At 38.0% G+C, this 19,944-nt stretch overlaps 1 protein-coding gene across 1 annotated transcript in view; it reads left to right on the top strand.

The window, feature by feature from the left end:
- LOC136978506 (phospholipid-transporting ATPase ID-like) overlaps positions 1-19,944 on the top strand; it is a 145,340-nt gene that overhangs the window by 112,812 nt on the left and 12,584 nt on the right. The window lies entirely within an intron of this gene.

The raw sequence follows: 19,944 nt of genomic DNA, 5'->3' as shown, positions 1-19,944 counted from the left end.
TTAATTTATGTAGTAAATGAATAGTATATTTCTAAAATGAGCAGCATCCAATTTCTCCAGTTTATAATTTATTTATTTATTTAAAAATTAGAGGGGCTGTCTGTGTTTATGCAGACATCTGCCCTAGAAAGTTGGAAAGAAGAGTTTTAGAAAAGAGGGTAGAGGGAAGAAGTAAAGTAATAGATGGTCTTAAAACATATAAGTTAAATTTTTACAATTTATTCTTAATATAATTTTTTTGGTGGAGTGAATATGTTTCATTCTCATCTCTTCCAAATTATATTCTCAGATAATATTTTAAGTTACCTAAATTCTTGATTTAAAATTTTTCTTTTATTTCTGTCTTGAAGTCTGTTAACATACGTTCATCTCTGTGGCCATTGCTATTACATCATCTACATGAATTGCTAAATACAAGCATCTTTTATGGCCCCTGGTATAAAGACAAGGATTGGCTACACTTCTAAATCCTTTAGATAGTGACAAGTTGGGTGAGAATATAATATTCTATGTCTAGTTCTTACGACAATTAGGTAAGAACTGCTCACTTCCTCATTGGATGGCGAAATAGTTGATTTGTCTTCAGGATATTGATATCTGTTAAATGTCAGGACCTGACACCAGTTAGGATAGTTTTACTCCTGTCCTAACTTGCATTATAGATTAAATTTAAGTGTTTCTAAAAACAAGGAGGGTATCAATTCTGATTCGAGTGGAGAATCATGGAGTTGCGTCGATAGATGTTGAGTTTATGGAAGTCAAATAACATTCTTATTATAACCAAACAATATATTTAATGATAACCAAACAAAAGATGAAAATACAAGCATTAACATGACAACATCAGATTATCAACCTATAATTCTATATTTATTGAGAGAGAGTTTACATCGATTTATCTGTAAAGTACCTCATAAATAATCTTGAAGTAACATTCAGATGAGTATATGGTGTTGCAGGCTGTCTATATTCCTTCAGGAATGTTTTCCTCTGGTATGTCCGTTGACTTGAGGGATCTGCGCACATATGATGGATTATTATTCAGAGGAGAAGCAGATGATATATGGCACATAGACCAAAATATTTTGGAGACTGACAGCAACCTCAGATTTTTATTGCATCTTCTGTGTATCGAAGGGTCTGTGTTAAAATGGCAGTTTTGTACCCTATTATATGAAAATTTTCTCCAATTGCAGGTCAGTATTTTGACCATCTGACAGGATGTCTAGATGAGCCTTGCATGCTAGAAGTCTTGTCATCAGTGATGATAATATTTTTCTCAGGAAGTGGACGGTGAACAAGGAAGTTCTATTTCCTTGTTCACATCAAATTTTATTGTCAAATAGTGGAAAAAGTATCACTTTTAACCACAAAATATTACATCAAAAGTTGATTTATAAAAAATAATTCTATTCCCACATTTGAATTCTCACAATAGCAATGTTTCATTGTATTTTTTGTTTCATTCATTCGCTCCTTGTTTAATGCCATGTATGTTTTTAATAATTTGCAAACTATATCTGACAATCCTTCTTTGTATCCTTCAGGTTGTTTCATGTATACTTTATGTGACAAGTCTCTATTTTAGTAAGCCATTTCATGTCATAATGCTTAACTTTCACGTTTTTAATTCTGTCTGTAGTTAGAAGTGTTTGTAGGATGTCAATTTTGAATGTGGGCATATACATCATCATAGTCAAAGGCATACTTTTGTGTGAATCCTTGAGTGATTAAACAAGTCTTAAAACAGTTTACTGTATTGTTTTTGTTTTTCTTAATTTTGTATACCCATCTACTTCCTATTGTAGTTTTATCTGGAGGTAGTTTAATAATTGTCCACGTTCCATTGTGCTTTGTGGTTGCTATTTCCTTATCCATGGCTTTGATTCATTTTTTGGAATGTTTACTTGTGATTGCCTTGCTATATTCTCTAGGTTCTACTGATTTCTCTATCACTGATAAATTGATTGTTTTTATTAAACTTCTGGGAGGTAATCCAGTAGTATTTTGTTCTGATCATCTTAAATGTGTGCTAGTTTCTTCCATTTCTTGTTTACTTGTTTTTGTTTCATATTCTTCTTTTGAATTAGTAATATATCCTATTATAACTTGTTTGGAATTTTCATTATTATGGTGTTATGTGCTTATTGTTTTCCAGAAAGTGAACATTTCTGCTTAAGGTTACCTTATCAGTTTTTGTGTTGTATCCGAGAGCAAAAGACAGAATCCGAAGAATTGTTCAGCATTGATAAAATTAAAAGTTTATTATTTACAGTTCATACCAATATTCTCCTCACAAATCCCAGCCTTCAGATATGAGCCTATCATCATCTTGAGGTCACTCAGATAACATTGCAGGATTTTATACTGTTTTGTATTAATTACTTTGTTACTCTTAACTATTGGTGTGTGAACGAATTCCTTGGTATCCGTCAAATCTTCAATACTGTGCGTGAAACACCTGGGGTGGTTGATAAAAATGCACTCCACTTTGCTCCTTTCGTAACTCCCTAGATGAGATAAATCAATTTCTCTTAAGCTACCACAATCATCATCTCTGAATTCATAACACTGATAAATTCAACTCTCTTCAGTTTCCTTTCTAATTTGTATGTTTTTTCCTATTTTAATTAATAATTCTGGGAATCTGTTTAACACATCCATTCTCAAGATTCCTCCATATTTTATGTCAGATGTTAAATCCATACAAGTCATCCGAACATTCTGAGTTCTCTTCTCTCTATTTATTGTAATACTAGACTCCCACTTGCACTCAATGATTTTTCCACTGATCTTTCGTATGCGTTACAAGCTCCTGTGGAGTGCTCTGCTTGGGCCCTTGCTCCAAATATCACTCTGGGCTATCTTCAGGTTTATTACAGACCTTTCTGCACCAGTATCTACCGGGAATTTAATATTCGTACCATACAAATCACCAAAAATTAGGGGGAGCCCTTTCTGAGAGAAAATCACCTTAGAAGCCAGGTTTAGCTTGACATATGGGACTTGATACCGGTTATCATCATGTTCTGAAATTAGTCTAAAGTATTCCTATTCCGTTGGGGGCATTGACGGGCAAGGTGCTGGGGACTCCTACAAATATAACATCTCTTGAGGCCTTTCTTATTTTGTTTAAATTTTCACTCAGTCTTTTGGTCAATCTCTTAATGGTATCACACAAAGATCCCACCATCACTTCCAACTTTTCTAGTCTATCATTTTCCTTGATTTTTACATTATTCACCACACTACCTGGGTCCTCAGTAATATTTGGGTTTGTTATTTTAACTGTATGTACAAATTTACTTTCCCTATTACAGTTACATTTGAGTTCTACCCGTTCTTTCCACTCTGCTTCCTTAATTACTTGATCTAAGGACTGAGGTTTGCTTCTTGATACATGTCCTCTCAGTTGGGACTTTAAACCTTTCTCTAACAATATTGTCCCTTAATGAATTAATTTTCTTAATTTTTAGATGCAGCTTTTGACAAAAGAGTATTCATACATATAACATTGTTGTTTCATTATTGTTCTGCTTAAAATGCACAGAAGTTGGTCAAGGGTGTTCTTTTTCTTAAACTCTTGCTTTTCATAGCATTTTACTAGTTTTTGCTTAACCCCTTCAAAAGTATAAGGTTCTTGATCAGCTTAGCAGAAAAAGGTCAACAGTAGCACCTCAGAGATGCCCTCGATCTCCTTGCTCACTTCTGAGCATTTCTGCTGCAGCTTCTTCTTGCCTTTCAGCAGAGGAAGAGTTTGCAACTTCGCTAGTTGAAGCAATCGTTTGTCCCAGATCCGTGTGAGATGTCTCGGCTTCAGCTTTAATTGAGGCAACCTCTCTGGTTGCTGTTGCAGTTCCCTCTTCTTTGTTTCCAGCTGAGGTAGGACAGCTATTGGCTGTAGAAACGGGAAGAGAACTCTGGGGGCCACCACTCCCCAGCAGCTACAAATCTGAGGTTGCCTTGCCTTCAACACGCAGTTGCCTGCAGGTCGCTCCTTCATTGGTAGTGGCCACCATGTTATTGGCTACACTTTCCTTTAGGGCGACAGCATCAGCCCATTCAGGGTCTGAGTTGGAAGTGAGATCAACAATCTTCTCGACCCTCTCAGCGACCACAACAGCCTGTAGATCCAACTTGTTGCTAGCCTTTTTCTTGCTGGCATTCCTCTTCTTGTGGGACTGCTGTTTTTTGATTGCAGTGCCAGAGACACCATTGTTTCTTGACAGCTCATCAATACTTCCTGCTTGCTCAGAAGTCTTTACTTTGTATTGCTGAGAGCACAGGGTTGCATGCACTAACCCCCCTTTGAAAAATAAAATATAAGGAGAGGGGTTGAGGTCACTCCAAGCATTCCATGGGTGCTCCATGTCCTTTCAGACATCGGAGTAAGCATTTAAGAGCCTCCGCACAGACCTGGACTTACTGAGGGACCATATTTGCTCTCTTATTGCCTGATCAGTGGTTCAGCCCACTGCCGGGACAACTACCCATTTAAATGGCCGCCTACCCAAGGTCACCCCAGCCTGGCTGGTTGCTTGGCTTGGGCCGCCTCCTTATCCCTACTAGGACGCTTTCTTCCCACAGTCTGTTCTCTGGGTTGATTACGACCTGTCCAACGCATGACTGGGTCTATAAGCACTTCTCTCCCCTCAAGACGCAAGGAAGTTGACCGTATGCCACAGAGAGGCTCTGCCAACCCTCCGTCACGGTAGACAACAGCTAGCAGGATCCTGCGAGCCACTGCAGGCGCTATCCCCCTGGCCACCAGCAAGGCTTTGGCAACAAAAGTACGATTCCTCGCCCCGCTGGCTTCAGCATGCAGGCCGTGGCCCCTAGGCCAGCACTGGGTGTGCAAAGCCTACTCTTTCTCCTAGGAAACTGCTTCTCTTTTACTGTGCGGAAGGAGTTTTATGTGACGCGTGTTGCCACGGGCTGAGGTTAAACCAACTGCATTTGGCTGCCTTTCTAGCATTCAACCATCAACCTTGTGTCATTGAGGAGAATGGGGGAGTTTATCACAGTGTGTTTTGAGTTCCAAAGGGTTTTGATTGCCAGATCCAGGGCCCTCAGTTTTTTAGCTGACACGGTGTTTGAATCCAGGAGTTCCAGCATGCAATGTCTCCAGGTCCAACAGGAGACATTTGACTAAAGATAATAGAGAGCTGACTGTTTGGTACAGTCTTATGTCCTGTTGGAATAGGAAAGAAGAGAAAGCTTGAGTTGAGAAGTGTGAAAAAAGCGAGATAGGATAGAGTGAAAGAAGGCGTGAGACCAGAGAGCGTCCGTATCGCATTTATTAATAAAAAGGTTACATAGAATATAAAAGTACAAACAAAATCAAAAATTACATTAAATGATGAAAATACAATAAAAAGAAGCAAAAATAAAAATATACAGTCAAACCTGTTTTTATGCAGTCTTTTTTTGTGCGATTTTTTTTATGCGATTTTTTTTTATTTGTGCGGTATAGTTGGCGACTAGTCTCGTGCTATTTGTCATGTCTCACGTTGACATATTATAGCTAAATAAACTTATTACAGCATAAATGAACTTATTATAGTAATATCATTGCATGAATATGCGAAAAATGAAATAATTTATTTTTTAAGTCAACAAAACACCACCTGGACAAAAATATGTAAAACAGACGATAGACAGACAATGCAGTCAAGTGCTGATATCTGTTGTCAATAAATTCTATTTCGTACGGTTTTGAGTTATTTTCTATGTGAGACTTTTTTTATGCGGTCCCTATTGACCGCATAAAAAAAATATTTTTTAATTGTGTTGCGAAAAACTATTTTTTATAGCCACTCGTGAAGTTTTGTGCGATTTTTTTTTTTTTTTTTTTTTTTTTTTAATGCGGTCCCTATCCACCGCATAAAAACAGGTTTGACTGTATAAACAAAAGTATATACAATACAGACAGCTCTGATCGCTGTAACATAATAAAAAGGATTACATGGTGTTTAAATATAAAAACAATTATTAAAATTTATACAATATATACAGTGCACAGTATAAGTGCTTGTTTATAAAAAAGATTACATTAAATATAAAAGTACAGACAAAAATTTGAAAATACATTAAATGATATAAGTACATTAAGTAGAAATAAAAGCAAAAAATATGAAAAACAAAATTTCCATATATACAATAGAGACAGCTCTGATCGCTGTAGCATAATATAAGAGATTACATAGTGTTAAAAAGTAATAGCAATAATAAAAATTAATACAGTATATACAATGCACGAGACAATTTCTCGTGGTACAGAAATAAGTACGGTGTTGTTTTAATCGTCATCTTCTTCCGTGAAGTCTTCTTCGGTGGTGTCTTCTTCATTGGTGATGTCTTCATCGGTCGTATCTTGTCCTGGATCGGCTTCTTGAGGTTGACTTTCGTCTGGATCTCTATGATGTGGGTTGTCTTCGGTGTGCTCTTTGAGAGCATTGGTTTTAGTGAGAAAGTCCATAAAAATTTTCCAAAGTTTTGGAAAATAGTCGTTGGGTTGGGTGGCCAGTTGGTGTTGTCCAGCAGGTATTTTCGCTGGAGTTTAGCTCGTTGATTATCGTAGGTTGGGCAGATGAATGCAAAATGCATTGCATTGCCTGTCGTGTTCGGTGAGCAGGAACATTTGTTTGAGTTCTTTATGTTGAACTTGTGAAGATATGCAGGAAAGTTGCCGTGGCCGGTGAGAATCTGGCTGGTGTATTTATTTGGCACATAGTGCCTGGCGGTGTTCCTGATGTTGATGGTGGGAATGAATAGATAACAGTTTCTGCCCGTGTCGGCATTTTCCCACTCTTGCTGCCAAACGATGTTGATGATATTAGTGAGTTGCTTCTTTAGGATATTTTGGGGGAGGTCGGTGAAAGATGGTTCGATGGTGGAGTTGGCGCCCAGTTTAGCCAACTTGTCTGCTGCCTCGTTTCCGTCTATGCCGGTATGGGCCGGGACCCATGTGAAGTTAAGATTACGTCTTTTCCCCAGTGACTTGGCCATGTTCTGCACATTGTTAGTCAGAACCGTAGAGTGGTTGTTGTTATTCAAGCTGTAAAGTGCCATCTTGCTGTCGGTGTAGATATAAATGATGCCTTTAAAGATGTCTAGGTTATTATTGATGTGATGGAGGGCCTTGAGAATTGCCCACATCTCCGCTTGGGCGTTTGAGCAGTAAGATGCGAGCTTTAGATAGCACTGATAGGTGGTTCTATTGTTGGAGTTTTGGATTGTGAAGCCTGCTCCCGTGCCGTTATCATTTTTGGATTCGTCGGTAAAAATCTTTCATTTGGCGTTGTAATTCCTGTTGTTTTCGTTGTCCCAGTGGATGGTAAAGTTTGGTTCGTCTGCCGGATGACGTGAGTATTCATCTTTTTTAAATTTTCTGTCGATTCCGTAATTATTTTCGTTGATGTTAATAGAGGTGTTGTTTTAGTATTATTTCCAGGTTTATATCGTCTTTTTCTAAAAATTGCTGGTCAGTTTGATGGCTTTTAGAAGTGAGGTACCAGAACCAAATGATTTGCTTTGCCTGAAGATGGATAGGTGGAATGTTTGCCATAACTTGAAGGGAATTAGTGGGGGCCGTGTTGTATGCTCTGTTTATTTTTATCAAAAATTTTCTCTGAATTGAGCTCAGTTTATGCCTCATGTGAACGTTGTTTAAGGCCTCTTTCCACACCTGGACGGCGTATAGAAGGGCTGGCTCGATTGCCGCCCTGTAGATAAATTTCGTGTTGATGTAATTGATTCCCCAGGTCTTTGCGGTAATCCAATTTATGAAGTTTGCCTTTTTCTCTATGTGCTGGCAGATGTTCCGAACATGTGTGTGCCAGTTTAGTTTGTCATCAAAGTAAATACCTAAGTATTTGATGTCCTGATGGATTTTAATTTTTATTCCTCCGATAAAAATCCTAGGTTGTCTTTGGAGTCTGGTTCTTTTATTTTTTCTCGTACACACCATTTCCACAGTTTTGTCATGATTGATGGGGAGTTTGTTATTTTCGCTCCAGTTATATATTTGCTTTAGGTAGTTGTTGGTAATTTCTTCCAGCCTATCCACATTGTGGTGAGAGATCATTAGTAAGAGGTCGTCAGCGAAAGCTTGTAGAGTCATGCATCTGTTCGGCGTTATGGTGTTTAGTAGGTCATCGAACACAAGGTTCCACAGCCCAGGGCCGCTTCTCGAGCCTTGTGGGCAACCCCTGTTAGTGTCCATGTTAATTGTGAAACTGTTGCTGATGTAGGTTATTTTCCTCTTATTTAAATAGTCTTTGGCAAGTTGATAGATGTTGTTGGGACATCCGGTATCACAGAGACGTTTAAGCACACTCAGCCACCACAAGTGGTCAAAGGCCTTGTGGTAGTCGATGCTTACAAGGATGGTGTGTTGGTTTTTATTCCAAGCATTTTGAATGACGTGTTTCGTTTTAAGTGCTGCGTCGATAGTAGATTTCCCTGGGCGAAAGCCAAATTGGCTACTATTTTGTTGGTTAGTAGAAAGTAAATGCCAGTTGATACGGTCCATTAATAGTCCATCCAGCAATTTTCCCATCGTGGGTAAAAGACTGATTGGTCGATAATTTTCTGCTTTTTTTGGATTGGCTGTTTTAGGGATTAATTTAATATTTCCAATTTTCCAGTTGCTGGGGAAGAATCCGGTGATTAAACAGGTGTTTAGAAGGTGGACGAAGGCTATTGGTATTTCCTTGAATGCTTCTTTAAGCATTTCTGCAGTGATACCATCAACCCCTGGAGATTTTTTATTTGCCATGCTATTGAGGGCCTTTCCTATTTCTTTAAATGTAAACAATCTGTCGTTGGTAACTTCGGTTGCTTTTTTAATACTATTTCTTATTTGTTCTTGATTCTCTGTCTCGTTGTCCTGGTTGTCTTTCGGAAAGTGGTAAATAAGGATTTTCTTAATATTATCTTCTATATCAATGCAGTCAGGGTTGCTATTATCGTTATCAGGGTCGATGATATCGGGGAGAAAGGAGTGTTTCTTTTTTTTATGACCAAGTAATATGGTAAATCCCAGGGTCCTTTTTTATTGGATTCGGAACAAAATTTCTTCCACGAGTTTGTTTTCGCTTTGTTTATGTGCCTTTTGTATTTCTTGAGGGCTTCCTTGTATTGATTCCTATAATGGTCTTTATCATTAGTGTTTTTAGCTCTTGTATATTTCTTCCTCAGTTTATTCACCTCTTTTTTTATATGACTCAAAGAGTTGTCCCACCAGTGAGTCTTTCTTGGCGGCAAATTTTTGTAACGTAAAGCTTTCTTACCTGCTTGATTTAAGGCGTTTGTGAAATAGTTGGCATAATTGTCCATGCCCTCATGACTGATGATAGGGGGAAAGGTATATTTGTGCCAGATATTTGTGAATTCCTGTCTGAAGGCTGTCCAATTAGTTTGCTTTATCTGAAATGAATTCATTTTGTCGTTCACCGTTGAGTCGTTGTGTTGGATTTGTGTTAGGATGAATCTATAGTCGCTGGCAGATGGGCATAATAAAGTTTCACAATTGTCAATTAAGTGGGAGAGGTTGTCAGAGACTAAACAAATGTCAGTCCAGCCCTTAGAGTAGGGGGTGTAAAAGGTGGGGTGCGCTGTCATGTTTGTGGATATCAAATTAAACTCGTTCATGACATCTGATATCATCCTCCCCCTTTTATTCTCTTTTTCGTGGAACCAAATGGGGGATTTGCCATTTAGGTCCCCCATCACCATGAGTCTCTTGTTACTTACTTTCCTGATAGTGTCTGAGAGTTCTTTTATGCATTCTTCGTCTTTGTCCTCAGGGGAAAAATAAGCACTAATTATAATTATCGAATCGCCGATTTGTAGAATTGCAGTTGTCAGTCTATTAGAGCAAAGGTGTGGAATTTTGGCAATGTCTATCATGGGATTACAGCAAATGATACCACTTTTGGGTCTAGTTTCTTCATTACCCGACAAAACGTTCCATCTGCCGAAACGCGCTATACTGTTATTAATGTGGTAAGGTTCTTGAATGCAGATGACATTGATGTTATTCTTGTTTGCCGTCTGTATAAGTTGGGAGCATGCTGCCTTACTCCTTTGTGTATTAATTTGCAGAATGTTGATGGTGCTATTAATCTGATTTTGCTGAGTTGCGGCTGACGTCTTAGTGTGCTGAGAAGAGGTGTTACAAGCCATAATCGGTTCGTTTTATAGCTGTCTCCTTTAGTTTTCTTGTAATTGGGCAGCTTGGGTGAAGTGCTCCATGGTTTGTTGGCTGCTTCCTTGATTTTGGTTGATCTTTATTGCTGGTATGGCAGTTAATGCAGCATGGTGGCTCGTTCAGGCGGTTGCATTCCGAGAACTTATTATTTTTTCCGCAGTGGGTGCAGTGTTGTTCCTTATCACAATTTTTTGCTATATGTCCCACTCCGCAGCAGCAGTAACATCTGGTTAGTGGAACGAAATCATCCACCCTAATGGTAGCCCAGTTAATAGACAAGTATTTTTTCTCAGATAAGCGTGTTTTGGATATTTGGCGAAACAGATATTACGACGTGCCTACAATTCTCTGTGTGCTTTCCCCTTGTTAATATAGTGCTTATTCTACAGTTGTTTTCGAAATCCTCTTTGCTAGTGTTTCCCCACACATTATTTTGGTTGTAAATATATTGTATTATCTTCTCCTCTGTGACAGATTGCGGCACATTCAAAAGTATTATACGGGGTCTCCTCCCCTCAGAGCGTTTACAAATTATTTTATTTTGTAGGCTTTCTATTTCTTTAATTGCTTTTTCCAGCGTCTCGCTTTGTGTTCTGTCTCCTACCCTGATGCATATACCATTGTCCTTTACTTCTCTTACTGCCTTAATTTTGATTTTTAGTTTGTGAGGCTCAATTTTTTTCTTGAGTTCCTCTGTTATTTTTTGCATATTAGTTTGAGGCTCTTCGTTGTCTTGTTCTTTCGGGTACACTAAGACAGCGTGAGATCCGCCAGTACCTTCTGTGTTGATTTTTTGATTCAGGGATTTCTGTATGTTTTTGGTGGTGGTGCTGGGTTTAATGTTTCGCTTGATAATGTCACTGTAAGTGGGCTGGTGTGTTACCTGTTGTATGTGTTGAACCACTTGTTGGTTGCTTTCCGTATTCTTGATTTTTTTAAGAATACCATGCATTTCACTCAAATAACCAAACATCTTCGTGACGCTTTCTCTTATTTTTATTCTCTAACCTTTTACCCGGTGTCGTTCTATTTTTAGAATCGTTCTACTTACAGAATCGCAAACGTTTTCACAGCCCCTCCTGGGCTCTTCTTCAGGCTTCGTCGAATAGGCCATTAACATTTGAATAAATATTCAATTTGAATTTCTTTCCAGAATATTAGCACGTGCAGCAGCTGGATATTTGTACTGCGCATGCTCGATGCTCCTCCCTTTAAACGCTGTTTTCTAGCACAACCTGCCATGCGCTCGATAGGATCATTTCCTCCTTATGATTAACGCAGGTACTACGTAATCCAGCCTTAAATATCTCCATGGCTTCTAGCCATTTCAATTGCTGTGGGTTATAGCTGGGTATAATGATTTTTGCCGCATGCAGGTCCGCCGTTATCTCCTCTTCCGACGCGTACGTCGCCAGGGCCGTAGTGTATCTACCGTGGTGTATGTCTGACTCGTGCTCCTTTAACCTCACTTTTAACGCACGTTTCGTGGAACCAATGTATGTTAATTGTCTATCGCACCTGTGATCTTCTAGTGGTATCATATATACTCCCGGAAGCCTTTCGGGGTTTGGTGGGTCTTTGCCGTTGCTTAATATTCTGAAGAGAGTCTGACATCTTCTGTACACGATGTTAATTCCTTGTCGGTTGGCCACGGTTTTGTAAATGGATTTCAGCACTGGATTGTATGTGATAGATATCCTTTCATTTTCTTCCTGTCTGATATTCAATGGTTGTGCTGTCTGATTATTTTCCTTTTGGGACTTCTCATGTCTTCTAGACAACTTTTCAATGAGAGCTTTGCTGTATCCATGGCTTATAGCAATATTTTGGATATGATTGAGCTCCGTTTCGAGCGCTTTTTTTGTAGAGGAGTGCGTATGAGCCCTTCTCACTAATGCTCGGAAGGCAGCTATTTTGTATTGAAACGGATCATATGAATTTCTAGGAATATATGTGTGGAACGTGCTAGGCTTTCGGTATACTGATGTAAGTATATTAGCTCCTTCAAAGTTGATATCAATATCCAAGAAGTGCACCCTCGATGAGTCGTGCTGCTCCACCTCTAATGTTAGCCCGTACGGATTACTGTTTATGGCTTCGAGGAATAATTTTATGTCCGGTTCTACTTTCCAAAATATAATAATGTCATCAATGTAACGTTTGTACAACAAGATGCTGGGCAAGAATCGCGGTAGGATATTGTTTTCCAATCTCCTAATTACCATTTCGCACAAATCACCCGAGAGCGGGCTGCCCATCGGGACTCCTTTGCCTTGCATGTACGTGATCCCTTTAAATTGGAAAAGAGAGCCATAGCATAACAAATGGGCTAGTTCGAGAATATGTTGGTGCATTGTGTTGTCCTCAACTATCGAAAACAGAAAGTCCCTTAGTTCGCAAAAACAAGGTGGTAGTTCTATCGACGGAAACAACGATCTGAAGTCTAAGACCGTAGCACAAGCTGGTTTTGCTATCTTCTTCAATTTTTCTACAAGTTCTGCTGGGTTGTTTATATTGAATTGGTATCCTTCCAGGTGCGGGATGAGCAAGTTATGAGTAAAAGATTCTAAAATACGTGTGGGGGCCTTAGTCTTGTCCACCACTGGTCTGAGTTGCTGTGCTTTTTTGTGTGTTTTTGCGAATGCAAATAACCGCGGTATCTCTGGAGCATCAACTATTATATTTCCCATTTTCATTCTCTTGGCCAGGCTTGTGTTCGCAAAACGTTTGACCCGCGATTGTAATTTATCTATATAAACCCCTTGCACTTCCGTACATCGAGTCATGCTAATGTATTCTTCTAAGCCTTTTTCATACGTATCCCGCTTCATCAGTACTAACAGTTTATCCTTGTCGGCTCTAGCCATAGTGATGTTGTTGCGTTTTATCCATCTTATGGTTCGCCTTAGTTGTTCTTGGAAGTGATAAACCTCTTTCGTTTCTTTGGATTTTCTTATTTTAAACGCCGCCATCCATCTATAGTACTCTTTTTGGTTCTCCGTGAGCCCTTTCAAGAGAATCTCTAAGTCCGGGATGTAAGATAAGGCTGCTCGGTTCATTGGAGGTTTAGGCGCGTATGAAGGTCCAAATGATAACACATGCTTGGCAAAGTCAGGAACCTGAATATCGTCCCAAATCACAAATGGACATTTATTAATTTTTGATTCAATGGGAATCTGAAACTTGAATATCCAGTTTATCTTCCTATCGTATTTTTGTCTCAGATTACTGCTCAATCTTTGCTGGATTTTGGATAATTTGGCATTTTCGACAGTCAAGGATCTTGGGTTTTGTGCAAATAACGCATCTTCTGTTGCTATAAGCCTTGCCAGGTAGGAATATAGTGATTTCCTAGTGCTTTTAATGGCCCTATTTAAGCACATCCATCGTACTTTATTGAGGAGTTGTTCATTTCCGGGTGGAAGATGTATACGATAAATGGACATGGGAAACACCCCAATCCGTTTACATTTATGAAGAAATTCTAGTTTGGCCCTTGCCTTCGTTAGGCTTATCATTAGTTTTCGATATTCATTAGCCGGCATCGCTATGTAAATATATAATCTCTCTATTCACCGGAACTTGTAATAATAAAAGAAACCCTTCTAACCTTTTACCCGGTGTCGTTCTATTTTTAGAATCGTTCTATTTACAGAATCGCAAACGTTTTCACAGCCCCTCCTGGGCTCTTCTTCAGGCTTTTCGTCGTTTGTTATGCTATGGCTCTCTTTTCCAATTTAAAGGGATCACGTACATGCAAGGCAAAGGAGTCCCGATGGGCAGCCCGCTCTCGAGTGATTTGTGCGAAATGGTAATTAGGAGATTGGAAAACAATATCCTACCGCGATACTTGCCCAGCATCTTGTTGTACAAACGTTACATTGATGACATTATTATATTTTGGAAAGTAGAACCGAACATAAAATTATTCCTCGAAGCCATAAACAGTAATCCGTACGGGCTAACATTAGAGGTGGAGCAGCATGACTCATCGAGGGTGCACTTCTTGGATATTGATATCAACTTTGAAGGAGCTAATATACTTACATCAGTATACCGAAAGCCTAGCACGTTCCACACATATATTCCTAGAAATTCATATGATCCGTTTCAATACAAAATAGCTGCCTTCTGAGCATTAGTGAGAAGGGCTCATACGCACTCCTCTACAAAAAAAGCGCTCGAAACGGAGCTCAATCATATCCAAAATATTGCTATAAGCCATGGATACAGCAAAGCTCTCATTGAAAAGTTGTCTAGAAGACATGAGAAGTCCCAAAAGGAAAATAATCAGACAGCACAACCATTGAATATCAGACAGGAAGAAAATGAAAGGATATCTGTCACATACAATCCAGTGCTGAAATCCATTTACAAAACCGTGGCCAACCGACAAGGAATTAACATCGTGTACAGAAGATGTCAGACTCTCTTCAGAATATTAAGCAACGGCAAAGACCCACCAAACCCCGAAAGGCTTCCGGGAGTATATATGATACCACTAGAAGATCACAGGTGCGATAGACAATTAACATACATTGGTTCCACGAAACGTGCGTTAAAAGTGAGGTTAAAGGAGCACGAGTCAGACATACACCACGGTAGATACACTACGGCCCTGGCGACGTACGCGTCGGAAGAGGAGATAACGGCGGACCTGCATGCGGCAAAAATCATTATACCCAGCTATAACCCACAGCAATTGAAATGGCTAGAAGCCATGGAGATATTTAAGGCTGGATTACGTAGTACCTGCGTTAATCATAAGGAGGAAATGATCCTATCGAGCGCATGGCAGGTTGTGCTAGAAAACAGCGTTTAAAGGGAGGAGCATCGAGCATGCGCAGTACAAATATCCAGCTGCTGCACGTGCTAATATTCTGGAAAGAAATTCAAATTGAATATTTATTCAAATGTTAATGGCCTATTCGACGAAGCCTGAAGAAGAGCCCAGGAGGGGCTGTGAAAACGTTTGCGATTCTGTAAGTAGAACGATTCTAAAAATAGAACGACACCGGGTAAAAGGTTAGAGAATAAAAATAAGAGAAAGCGTCACGAAGATGTTTGGTTATTTGAGTGAAATGCATGGTATTCTTAAAAAAATCAAGAATACGGAAAGCAACCAACAAGTGGTTCAACACATACAACAGGTAACACACCAGCCCACTTACAGTGACATTATCAAGCGAAACATTAAACCCAGCACCACCACCAAAAACATACAGAAATCCCTGAATCAAAAAATCAACACAGAAGGTACTGGCGGATCTCACGCTGTCTTAGTGTACCCGAAAGAACAACGAGGAGCCTCAAACTAATATGCAAAAAATAACAGAGGAACTCAAGAAAAAAATTGAGCCTCACAAACTAAAAATCAAAATTAAGGCAGTAAGAGAAGTAAAGGACAATGGTATATGCATCAGGGTAGGAGACAGAACACAAAGCGAGACGCTGGAAAAAGCAATTAAAGAAATAGAAAGCCTACAAAATAAAATAATTTGTAAACGCTCTGAGGGGAGGAGACCCCGTATAATACTTTTGAATGTGCCGCAATCTGTCACAGAGGAGAAGATAATACAATATATTTACAACCAAAATAATGTGTGGGGAAACACTAGCAAAGAGGATTTCGAAAACAACTGTAGAATAAGCACTATATTAACAAGGGGAAAGCACACAGAGAATTGTAGGCACGTCGTAATATCTGTTTCGCCAAATATCCGAAACACGCTTATCCGAGAAAAATACTTGTCTATTAACTGGGCTACCATTAGGGTGGATGATTTCGTTCCACTAACCAGATGTTACTGCTGCTGCGGAGTGAAATGTCAATGATTGGTGCAAGAATGCTTAACATGATCGAGAGAAGATTGAAGGAGATAAACCCCAAGAAAGATGAGCCGTTTGGTGGATTTTTTATCTATTTGTTTGGTGATTTTCATCAGCTTTCCCCTGTTAAAGATACTCCTCTCTACTTGAGTGTTTTTTACAATGTAAGGTCTCAACAAGGTTGGGACATTACATTACATTTCCATTTGATTCTTTTGAGAAGTTCATTGAACTTAGTAATTCTCACAGACAAAATAATGCAGATAGTTCCTTCACAAATGTCTTACACCATCTAGCTTCGGGTGATTTCTCTGATGCAGATCTGAACATTCTGACAACAAGAAATCGAGCCTATTTATCCAGAGATGAACTTGATCAGTTCAAACGGTAGTAGAGCTATATCCAACAAACTAGCGAGTTAAACAAAGCAACGAAGACTACTTACAGTCAACTGGAGTACCCTGTTGCTTATATAGCATCTGAAAACACTCCAGATATTGCCCTGCCTTCGTCCAAAGATGACTCGGCTCTCGGTCTCTCCAAGTATTTGTATCTCTCAGTTAATGCCAGAATTTTGCTGAGAGTCAACTTATGGGTACAAGGAGGTCTCCTCAATGGTTCACTAGGAACTATACACTACATTATATATGCTCCTAATGCTTGCCCTCCAGATCTTCCTCTGTTTATTCTAGTGGAATTCATCATTGGTAATCTCTTTCCAATAATCCCTATAACACGCTCTTCAAACGATGGCAGTATATTGTGATCTCGTAGACAGTTTCCCTTTACCTTAGCATACTCGATGACGATACATTAATCACAGGGGTCAACTCTTCCAAAAGTCAAAATAGATATAGAGAAAAAAGAGACAGCTATCAGTACCTATGTTACATTGAGTCGAGTGAAAAAAATAACTGACTTAGTATTTTTAAAGAGTTACAATAAAGATCACTACAAGTCAATCTGTAAGTCCAAGGTCCATGGTGATATACAGAATTTCATAAGACGTTGTCATAACAATTAATTAATGGCTTATTCTGACTATATATTTGTACCTTTAAATGATCCAATAGAAATTAAATATATTGTTGAGAACGAATGATTCTCTGTTTCTTTTTTCCCTCATAATCTAGAAAATAAAGGTGCGAGCAGCTTCGTTCCGACTACATGCTGATATAGCATTACTTAACTAGGTATTCAAGGTTGTATTGACTTGCAGACAGCCATATCATTATGTCATGCATAACTGACAAATATCCATGACTATGCTTGTTGTGTCATTTTTGATGATATTAGTTCACAAAAATTGACATCAGTGTGAAACATCACTACGTTACAAGTGATTTTGTAACAATAAGAAAAACTTATTTGTGATTGTATACATAAGGCAGTGATTTTCTGCAGTGGGGTTTTGAGGAACTGTGATAAATGGAAAAGTGTTTTTTGACTAAAATTTTTACACGAATAGCATGTAGCTTGAGGATATCATGGAAGCACAGCTAAGTAAGGCCAAGAACACACATGCATAAAATTATGTGGCAGAAAACTGAATCAGAAATCAGCTGTCAGTTCAGAGTCTGTTTTACGCTTTTATGGCAGAACACACACATGTAAATATTCTGGCCAAATAGGAAACACCACTGCCACTAACAATGCTAATTTTATTAATTTTTTCCTCTCGTATATCTATCCCTTTGTACCTTCCATTTTTTCTCTGCGTTCTTTGCTATAATATAGAAAATTTAAATTAATTAATAGACTTGTATTTCAAATTCAAATAAAGAACGTATGATCTAAATACTAGGTCTATATATTGATTCTACTAGACCTACCTGTTATTTGAAATTTTGCACCTATAGCCATCCATAAACATTGTTTAAGTACAGTGTCTTTATACATGACACTGATGTGGTCGAACAGATTCAATAAACTCCTCTATTTCATTTATTTTTTGTTTTTTTGAGACCATCACAATTGTAGGGTCAACCCTCATTGCTACCATTGTTAGAATAAACACATGTCTACTTTAACGTCACATAAAAGACTTTTCTTTATTGGAGAAATTTTGGCACAAAAATTTTACGGTGTAAAAAGTAGAGACATGCTCTACTCTTTTTCCAGTTTTGTTTCAGCCAAAACTTCAGAAAAAATTTTACGTTTTCTGTTTTATGCTCGATTTTACACTGAACTTTACTCATGTGTGTTCTTGACCTAAGTCGATTTGGCAAAAGATGCCCACAGAAAAATAGTAGTTGTAGAAAGTCGCTGCTATCACACATGATTGCAGATTAACATTACTTCTAGCAAAGTAGGATTTCAATTTACTCATGGTTTCAGCTATCTGTTATGGTGTTTGCACTGTGAACATTGAGCTACTTGTACATGCTATAGTAGAAATAATGTTGAAAAGAATTATTTGTCAAAAAATTGTATTTCAAGGAATTTGTCCATTTTGAAAATATGTTTAAAATAAAAAGAGAGAATTAATAGTTTCATGTGTCAAAAACAGTGTGAGAGAAAACATGTTGTTAAAAACAGTGGGAGAGAAATGGAAAAATATCACACAATACAGATTCATTTAAAAGTCATTGATTTTTTCTGCTCAAAATGGCTCTCAGCTTACCTCCTTCTGAAGAGTGCCTGATCTAGTTCCAGAGCCATTTAAATCATTTAAAAGTAGGTTCTTCAAAATCCTGTTTGCCAGTATTATTTCAGGTCTGCTTTGCCATCATCATCAAGTGTTGTGAGATCAGCTTTTCCCTTTTATTTCAATGGTCTCAGACAATACATGTCTGGTCTACATTGTGTCTGAGTGGTTTTCTTTATGTTTCATGTCAACACATACTACTTATTTGTTTATTTTTGTTACATTAGGAAAATCTCATGGAGACAAAACACTTCCACCCCCTGCATAACAATAAAACCCATAGTAATAAAAATAAATAACAAATAAAATGGGCTAGAAAGGTGTAATGGAAAAAACAGAAAACATTAAATCAATCGCAAAAATGAAAATAAAATTTAAGTTAGAAAGAATACATTTACAAGTATTTTTAAGATGAGTAAAATTTTCATGAAGTAGGCGTTTGAGGTTATTTTGTAAAATATGACAAAAAAAAATCTTTGGAAAATAGACAATCTAAAATCAGGTGTAAAAATACATTGAGGGTTATACAGATCATTCTGTGGTGTTTTAGTCGGAGTCATTCAGACTGTTATAACCAGCTAAATATTTAAAATTTAAAAGCTGGTCGAAATATTTGATGCGTTCTTTAAAAGAAGAGAGCCTGAGTCTGGACCTGGCAACATTCGGACGATAAGTAATAGGTAAATGCAGAGTTTATTTAAAATCAGATAAATTTGGAAAATTTTTGTAGAAGGAAATACAGTTTACACGACCCAGATTGGTAAACTGTAATTGGCAAGAGGTTGGAAATTCATAAAATTACAACTTAATATCTATATTCTTCTTCTTTAACTGCACTTAATTATTAATTATGTATCGACACACAACAACCTTTATAATGCAGCCTTTTAATTCAAATTTCAAACGCTTTCGGTCTTTTTGAAAGGCCTTCATCAAGAATAAAAATCAAAATGATTCTTGCTTTAAACTGACAGTTTGTTCTGGAATGTTAATATCTATTTCAAAGAAAAAGGTCTGCTAATCCTCCAGACAATTCCACAGCATCTGGTGAGAGATTTTACTTTACTGGGTGAGTTGTTTTGGCAATGTGTTCTGAAAACATGACTTTATTATCAATGGAAACTATTATGGAAACTACTAGAAAACACTTCTTTATATTGTTGAATACCAGAACATTGTGGTTGAAGCAAAAAGCTCAACTTTGGTTTTTGTTAGTGTTGTAAAAACGGACTCATCCCCAAGTGCATCACTTTTA

The sequence above is a fragment of the Centruroides vittatus genome, unplaced genomic scaffold, assembly GCF_030686945.1.
Source record: "Centruroides vittatus isolate TY-2023 unplaced genomic scaffold, ASM3068694v2 contig_544, whole genome shotgun sequence".
In the NCBI taxonomy this organism is placed as follows: Eukaryota; Metazoa; Arthropoda; class Arachnida; order Scorpiones; family Buthidae; genus Centruroides; species Centruroides vittatus.
The sequence above is the reverse complement of the archived record's forward strand: the minus strand, read 5'-3'. Positions and strand labels throughout refer to the sequence as shown.